The 9,206-nt window shown below is 36.4% G+C and overlaps 1 long non-coding RNA gene across 1 annotated transcript; it reads right to left on the reverse strand.

Moving 5' to 3' along the window:
- Positions 1–433: 433 nt before the first annotated feature.
- Positions 434–3,930, reverse strand: LOC131590509 (uncharacterized). The gene is made up of 3 exons (XR_009280097.1): positions 3,823–3,930; positions 2,856–3,713; positions 434–602 (listed from the first exon to the last, which is right to left on the reverse strand). It is a non-coding gene; the product is annotated as an uncharacterized LOC131590509 (long non-coding RNA).
- Positions 3,931–9,206: the final 5,276 nt, after the last annotated feature.

Genomic DNA, 9,206 nt, shown 5'->3' on the forward strand with positions numbered 1-9,206 from the left:
TTCAACACTTGGACAGCTCAGCTAACAGGACTGTGGACAAACCCTCTACCTCCCATCTAGAGTTATGGTGTTTTACAGTACAACATAAGACACATGGGAAGTTCTGCCCTTTAAAATCCCATGCAAAAAAAACTTAACAAGAGAAGTTGGAATGTAATAACTTCTCATTAGAAATTTTTATCCACTAAGCTACCTTTGGTCCAAACCAATCACCTCTTCTCCCCTTCCCCTACTTCCAGCAATATTTATTTATAGATTTGAAAATACTTAGATTTTAACAAAAAATTTTAACAAAAAAAACATTTTAACAAAAAATAAGACCAGTCAGGAATAACAGGTACTTGGTGTTTTGTTTTTTTTTTTTACTTACGTGGGGAATATTGGTCTGCTGGGTCTATTAATAGAACTAATGTTACCTGCAAGTGCTCTTTGATAGGGTTTGCACTAGACAGACATACATTTACTACAAAAGGTTGATATATGGACCTTGGAAAATCAAAAGAGCAGGTTAAGATAGTACTATTATTCTTTTCTTCCTCATGTTTATTCTTCAGCTTCTAGTCAGCTTGTACAACAAGGAACAGCTGCAAAACAGTCAGGATCTATAAATGAAAACAGAAACAAAATGTCACATTTTGATAGTATTAACTAGTATTTTCATGTGTGTTCACACTGGAGATTGTGCCAAACTATTCTGAATGTTCTATGAACATTCACACTTCCAAAAACTTTGACAAAACTGGATTTCGGTTATGGTTCACACACGTACTCTTTCAGGATGCAAGATTTTCATCACGTTCACCAGAATGCCACTAACTGAAGGAAATGCAATAAACTGAAATATAAACTGAAAAGAAACAATTCAAGCTTTATTTGTAATAACATTGACAGTAGACAATGTTTTTCCTTCCACAAAATGAGTTATTCTTTTTATTTAATAAATCTGTTCCCAGAAGGGCTCTGGAACAGATATTTGTGTTCAGTACTATGTGAAACTAACACATGCATGCAGACTCACAGCTCCCATTCATAGAATTTATTGTTACATCCAAAAAAAAGTGTCTCTCACTAAGACACTATGTAGAGCAGGGATGCACAAGTGGTTTTTTTTTTAGCAGAACACATCTTTGTGTTCACTTCTATGGTAGCGCTAGAACAGTGTTGAATAGCACCCATATGGCTCTCAGTCCTGAGATCACTTCTTTGGCTTCAGCAGATTGCATGAAAGGTGTATTTCCTTCCTTGGAGCCAGACTTTAAGATGAGAGTCTCTCCTAGTGCACACAGTTAAATGTGTTCTAGTTTACTGAAAGCTACACAGGTGGATTTCTTCTCCTTAGCTGTAAAGCACTGCACAATAAAGTTTTCTGTTTCCAGACAAAGATTAGATTTCAATGCCAGTAAAGTTGAAAATGAATTTCTGTTTGGACGAGTGACTTCTTCATTCCATTTGAAGAGAAACCATATACACACAACAGAAGAATCTGCTATAACAGAAGGGAGTAAAGTATGATAAAGGTGTTTCCCTTGAAAAAGACACAGTCTCAGCATTCCAAAAATTACATTCAGGTGGGCTTGATTTTCCCTCCCAGAAAGTAGCATGGTAGCTGAAAGGTGTTTTATCATCAACCTACTCAGCATAGGTAAGATTCCATATTTTGCCATCCAGATTTTGTTCTCCATAGAAAAAGCTCAAAGAACACGTGGTTTTTACTACATACTATACAACAGAAGAGCCAAGGAAAATATCAGACGGGGACTCTGTTGCCCATTGCTTTAGGACATTTAGTCAAGGATATAGAAAAAAATAACCAGGATCCTCTTCACTTTAATAATTACTTCTGCAAAATTGAATAGGCACATGAGTAAACACTGTTCCCTTATTGCCTTTCTGAGAAAATTCTATCTCAGGAAAGCACTTAACCATAGAGTTAGGAACTTCTATTCAAGGGGCAAGACTAAAGCCATGATCCTTCCTTGCTATTTTACATTAACTGCTCTGGTCAATTTGGTCCACCTTTGTCTCCTTATTTCCACAAGTAAATGACCTTCTTTATGATTTTTTTTTTCTTTGGTATTTAACTCAACCCTTGCACTGCAGCTTGGGTCCTAAATGTGATCTGAATTCTCCAAGTTGACAAAGTACCTGCAAGAACTGTATTAGCACACAGTGAGATGTTACAATCCTTAGTTAACTTTGTGAGTTTCTCTGCGGTTACCTTACTAAATGTAACTTGCTTTTAGGCTTGTCAATTACTATTTACAATTTTACATGCTCCAAAGTAGAGCAAAGATTCCCCCAAATATTTTGTGTGGTTTTTTGTGCTAAACACTGCACAAAAACACAAGGAAGCAGTTTTCACTTCAATAAACTATGTATGCATGCAAGGAAAACCATGAAGAGAAGCTTGTATTGAATATTTCCCTGTTAAAACCCCTTACAAAGCTTACTATTTTTCACCAGAGTCATAGTGCTAAGAAAGTGCTTCATCATAGGAATTGAAAAAATATTTCTTAGGTATGTGTGCAGCTGATATTTCATGGTTTCCTTTCACAGATTTCAGTGGTAACCATTCACACATATTGTACATGTATTTAATTTTTTATACTGATTTCAAGATGAGGTTTGAGCCCCAAGGTGTCTTCATTAAATAAATGTATCATTTTAATGCACACACACACAAAAAAACCCAAAAAAACAAACCCTCACTTGGAACACTGCTGTCTCTGTGTGTGTTACTCAGAATTGAAAAAAGGAGAAAGTGGGAGGAGAGAAAGAAGTTAGGTTTTACAGTAGTCTTATTTTTAAAATTTAAGTGAAGAAATCAAAGAGAGGTTGTGTCAAAATGTACTCACCAGTTCTATTGTGGTCTAAGGAAATTTCAGTTTCCAAAGGTCACCTTGGTCTGTGGTTTTGGCTAATTCCTGCAAGGACTGAGGTGCAGCTTTCAAAGTCTCATGGTTTTGCACTAGAAAAAAGCTCAGAGGGGAAGAAAAAGAGGGGACTGTTGTTAAAGAATAAATTTATATGACCTAACTAATTAATCACTACACATTTTCCTTGATGATAGCCTAAGTGAAGAGTTTGGTTTCCTAATCTTCTCTATCATTGTAGCATTTTTGCATGTTTATGTCAGATTGCATTCTTCTTCAGGTTCCCATGCTAGATTTCTGTCAAAGTAGAGCTCTTTGTAAATATTCTGGGTCAGAATATGAAGCTACTCGTCAAATGGGAAGAGGTAAGCCCCCTCTAACATCCCTGGCTAAGTAGTCCTGGAGGAGGTCTCTAAGGCTGGGAAAAGAAAATGCTCTTCAGTAGCTGCTGTTCACATCAAATGCTGGCTGTGTCTCTGGAATGATATGAAAGAATATGACAATCAGCAGTTAATAGTATGAAGAACACTACTTCAGTAAAGGTTGCATTAAACCCTCTGGAATCTTACTCAGCTCACAGCTAGCCTCCGTTCTTATGGTTATTTATGCTTTTGAGCAATTGACAGGGCAACATTCAATGCATGAACAATTCTAGCAGTAGGATTCAAAATCTCAGTTCTGTCTCACTTGTTGGTTACACCTCTGGTACTCTGCAACACTTTGGGATCTGCTACAGGAAGAAAAGTGCAGAAAATCTCCAAACTATCTCACCAGTAACTTTGTGAAATGCTTGCCTCCTCTTGCACCCTCCTTCTTACTTATAGGTCCCGCTAGAAACTTCTGAGAATAAAAAAAAAATAAAAAAAAAAAAGAAAAGTAGCAAGATTAAGGCCTTCAAAGGATTTTCAAAGACAGGTTGCCATATGAAACTAAAATATGACTGTATTACTTGTTCAGTTCACACAGATAACAGGAGGGTTAAAATTCACCACGAGTTTTAGAGGCATAACCACCCATGGAGATGTTTGTCAACTTCTGTTCTCATTCAGGCTGTTCCACCAGGCAGAAAGCAGTGCAAAGTTGAGAAAGCGCCATAGTCTTAATCTTGCTCCAGGTCGACTCATTAACAGTAGTATTATTATTCAAAGAAGCATAGAACAGCTGAGGTTGAAAAGCACCTCTGCAGATTCTTTAACCTAACTCTGCTGCCCAAGGAAGGGTCAGCTACAGCAGGTTGACCAGGACCATGCCCAGTCAGACTTTAAATTTCTACAAGGGTAGAGAATCCACAACCTCTCTAGATCTGTGTCAATGTCTGACCACCTTCAAAGTCAGAGCATTTTTACTTATATTTAATTAGAATTTTTTTGTATTTCAGTTTGCACTCACTGCCTTTTTTCTTCTCACTAGATGTCACATTTCTTAGTGATGGTCCATAACTAAAAATTCTTCTCTCCAACCCTGGTCAGTATTTTTTACTCACTCAATCTAAATTGAGCTCTGACCCCCATATCAGAAGCCATAAAGAACTATAGTAAGTATTTCTTTATTCTAATACTGAACCAGATATTAATTAAGGATATGAAGTCTCTTCTTTGTCATGCTCCTCACTCCAACTTTCTCTGCTTATCTTTCAGCAGCATTTTTTTGTGACAGGAAATAAACAACATAAAACATAACATTCAGTGACAGGTCCATGCTCTGAAGACTAGCTCTCTCTGTGAAGAGTTATCCCAGGCTTCCATTCTGTCTGCTAATTATCAAGTAGCTGAACTATTTAAAAATTAAAATAATTTTTTTTAAGTCTCTGCTAAGCTGAGATCTTTTCCTGGCAAGTTCATGACTGGAATCAATTTTTATAGCCACATTACCAAACAAACTAAAAATACAGGCCTTAATAATGAAAAATCTAGTACTACCTGAAGTATAATGGAACAGGCATTCTGCTGTAATAATTCCTTTAGGCCTAGAGAAACTAAGCAATGTTAATTATTAATCAAAAGCAAAGCACCCATTTTTAAACATTTTTTGAGGAGATGTGCTCATTTAAGTTCTTGCTACTATATATTATTTTATATCAGTACCTGTCATTTGAAGCCAGCAACACTCACACCACCGTGAGGACAGTGATCAAAAATAATATCCACAACCCACACAACACAAGGCCTTAGGAAACCATTGAACTAATCAGTGTCTCTTCCTCCTTGTGGCTGTGAATACTTCAGAAAATGAGCAGCCCTAACAGAATCCCAGAATCATTAAGGTTGGAAAAGGCCTCCCGGATCATGGAGTCCAACCTTTTACCAATCATTAACACAGCACTAGCAGTAACACATGGCTAAATAACTGCAGCAAAGGATACCTGAAGGTATACATACAGGGCCAAAAGCAGATCATGTTTGTTTCAAAACCATAGATATCAAGGAAATTTCCCTAAAGGCCATTTGGTTTCACAGTGTTCTTATTTCTTAGCCTTTCTTGTGGAATAAAAAAGTTTCATCTTCTTTTGTTTCTTGACAGCCTCTTATGTGGGAGAGGTAAAGAAAATCAGTTTTCTAGATAATTGCTTAGTTCTGAAGGAACATCTGTGAAGGAGAGGTGAAAATAAGCTGAATGGAGTAAAAACTGTAGTCAATAAAAGCTAATGTGGATTTTGAAATGACACACCATCAAACAAAGCTTTATAATTCAGACTTAAAATGCTCTTTCTTCAGTCTTCTCATACCCATTCTTCATTATCTTTTATGCTGATCTTGGTCATCAGTCTGGAATGATGTACTGTCCTCCCACTACAACCTTAAGGTTGCTGTGAATTAATTGTATGCTTCTTTCAGTCCTCATTACAGTCTTTGACACAAGGATGAGTTTTCACAGAAGTGAATGCCAGGACGTTCTGACTTTCATTGAATATTCTCATTAATCCATTCTTAGGACAAAAACTAATGATAAAGAATAAGCACAGATATTAATTATTTTATTTCTCATGGCAATTTTGGGGATGTAATGAGAATGGAATGATCACCCCTTTTTGGATCTTAAAGTAAGAGGGTTTTTTAAGTATATAAAAATATTCAAAATTAATTTATTCTTGTAATTAAACCGTGATAAGTCCAGAAGCTTAAAACACATCACATTAATTCATCTTTGTGCCAGTTTTAAGGGCCCAGACCTGTATGTGCCAATTAGAGTGAACAGAAGTAGAGGATACAGGTCAGTGGAGAGCAGAGCATCACAAATTATTTTTTTCGGAAAATTGATGTGCTGAATATATACAATAGTATAGTCCTGAGATATAGACAGGATGTAATATTATATCTGTTTGTATTTTTATTAATTTCAAAAATATGTTCTATGTTAGTGGCTGTGCATTAGCACATTTTCTTAGTTATCAATGTCTTTCATCTCAGTATGGATGGCATATTAACTCATGGTATATCTTGCCAGAAATCAGTGAATAGTTGAACTGTACCTCATCAGACAAACAGCATTTTTTAAAAAAGAGTTAAACCTATCATGCTTATTTCTGAGAGACTTAGTACAGAGTAAAATACATATCACTTTCATGATATACCCATCTTTGAAAGAACAAATACTGGGAGAGAGAAATATTATCCCATATGGGAAAGTCATTGGGGAAATCTCGGTTGTTTGAATTGTTCAGAGCAGCACAAAGCCCTTAACCCTCAACAACTTCCTCTACTGGCCCTTTCTTCTCAAAAGTTAAGAAAGAAGAAGGTAAGAGGACAAATTTCTCATGAATTCTGTTTAAACCCCAAGCATCACACTTGTTTCAGCAGGAGGCAGATGGGATATTCTAACTGCTGAGGTGATTAGGGAATTATTGATGATTTGTACCAGGACAGGAGAAGAGTGTGAAGAATCCTAGCAAGGCATATCATTACTTCCAACCAATTTTTAAGTTAAGTTTTGTGTCAATCCCTTTTTTATGAGCATCCTCAATTTTTCCCACAGCTTTTGTGGGTTTGGAGCTATATCATAGACATGTTTTAATTCAGGGCAGAAACAATGCATGGCTAGTTTCAAAATAATTCCACTTATTTGGAAGTACTTCATTACAGAGAGGAAGGGCTGGAAATATTACCGATGCTTGGTGTCATAATGTGTCAGTGAACAGGATGAAAGCAGTACCTTGCCTGTGTGCTCAACCCATTCTCAGACAATTCCACAGATCCTACTCACCTTCCAAATGCCCAGCTCAAGGACATACCCGTTGTTGACCCACTCAGGGATCTTTGAATAAATACAAGCGATAATACCCTCATTACAACTTCTGAGTATTCAATGTCAGTGGCATGTTTGTGCTAAACCACCAAACAGTCAGATCTCGAAGCATGAGACGGAAATTATGAACAGGTTTCTCTGGGAATATCTGTATTTATTTGGAAATTTTTCCTCCTTCTGACATTTATATAACTGTATGATTTCTGTATTTCTTATAGCTTTATTCCTGAATAGCACAATGCCTGTGGAATATAGTCTATTTTCTAAGCATTACCAAAATGTATCAATATAGAAAGCATGAAACTTGAAGAACAAGACCAATGGACTTTTATCCCAGCTGTATTCAGCAAAGTCACAGAATAGAATAACAGATATGCAGGAAAGCCATCTGCAGTCTTCAAATCTAACCTGTTGTTTCTAAACCAGGCATTATTTTTTGCGTTGGTGGTTTGGTTTTTGGGCTTGTTTTAGATGTGTCAAAATATCATCCATCTGTTGGACAGGAATCTATCTCTTTTACTGCAGGTTCTTTAAAGTCTCCCTGCAAAAATTATAGGATCATGGAATGGTTTGTGTTGGAAGGGACTTTAATGATAATTTAGTTCCAACTCCCCTGCCATGGGCAGGGACACCCTCATCTACAGCAGTATGCTCAGAGCCCCATCCATTCCCAAGGATGAGGTGTCAAAAACTTTTCCAGGAAACGTGTTCCAATATCTCACCACCCTCAGAGAAAAGAATTTCTTCTGTATAGAAGTGCAGAAAATCACATAAATCTATGAAAACTCCAAAGGATATTGAACAAAACAAAACAAAAACAAAAAAACAAACAGAAAAATAAGAAAAAAAAAAGAAAGAAGAAAGAAATTAGACCTTTCAGAGAAATTACAGTGTTTATTTCTTCAGTAAGATAGTTTTAAAAATCCTAAACATAGGGAATATTCTGTGAAAGATCAGAGGGAAACAATACAGGTTCACATTTCATTTGGAAGATTTTTAAACTATTTGATCTATTTCTCTCAGTAACAGCACCCCACTGGGTGCCAGGAATAAGCAAGAGGTGTGCAAGCAGAGAGCAAGGCACATGTCTGGTTACAGACATCTGCTTCCAGTGTTTCTATTGCAAAATAAAAGACAGGACCATGAGTAACCATGAGGTGCTGAAATCTAGTATGGGATCCTCTGGACAGTGCTCCATATGTAACCCATCTTCTGAGATTTTTTTTTTCATCTGGTTAGAAAAGAGAATTATAAAATCTGACCCATCTCTTTACTCAAAAACTTAAATATTGATTTGCACATGCCATAAAATTGCAATGAATAAATCACAGAACACAAATTTACTCTACAAATAATTTTTATTTACAAAGAAAATCATACTTCACAGCACAAGTGAGGTGGAAACTCACAGAATAAAATACTAGCTATAGTCCCTTCTCTCAACATTATAGACATGTCAGAAATTTCCTAAACCAGTATGCTGTATGGAATTAACTTATCTGTGCTGTTGCCTCATTGACTGCCATTTGAATTGCCTTCCATGTCATTACACCAAAGGTGAATGTAGTCTTCTGTCTTTTCATATATTTTATTCCTTGTCAAAATATCATGGGAAGGCATTAAGCAGAGTGCTTTCCCACAGCACTGCAGCACTGACTAGAGGAGGCCAAAGAAAGGGAAAACATGCCTTTGGGAATTGGCAAAGAATACACTGGGACAGGTAAAAGCTTAGAAGATTTTGCAAGACTAGGAGCCATAGACTATGAGAAACTTTTTTTTTTTGTTTGTAAGTACTGTTTTAAATAAAAATTTCAGACTAGAAATTAAAATTTAAACAATGTAAGTGCCTCAGAGAACCAGGCTCTAAAGCAGTCCCTTAATGGGATTCCAACACAGCCTTTATTTTTTAATGTGAAGAAGGGAAAGGATTTGTCATTAAACTTTAAAAATAATCAAAATAAAAATCCTTTTTGTTTTTGTGGGCTGACAGTGCTACTAAGCACGATTGTCTTCACTTCATGGGTGTCCATTGGTAAGGAGAACTTTCTTCTGTGTAACAGAGGTTAGAGTAAAATTTGAGTTTGTCTTGTC

This window comes from Poecile atricapillus, chromosome 1, assembly GCF_030490865.1.
Source record: "Poecile atricapillus isolate bPoeAtr1 chromosome 1, bPoeAtr1.hap1, whole genome shotgun sequence".
In the NCBI taxonomy this organism is placed as follows: Eukaryota; Metazoa; Chordata; class Aves; order Passeriformes; family Paridae; genus Poecile; species Poecile atricapillus.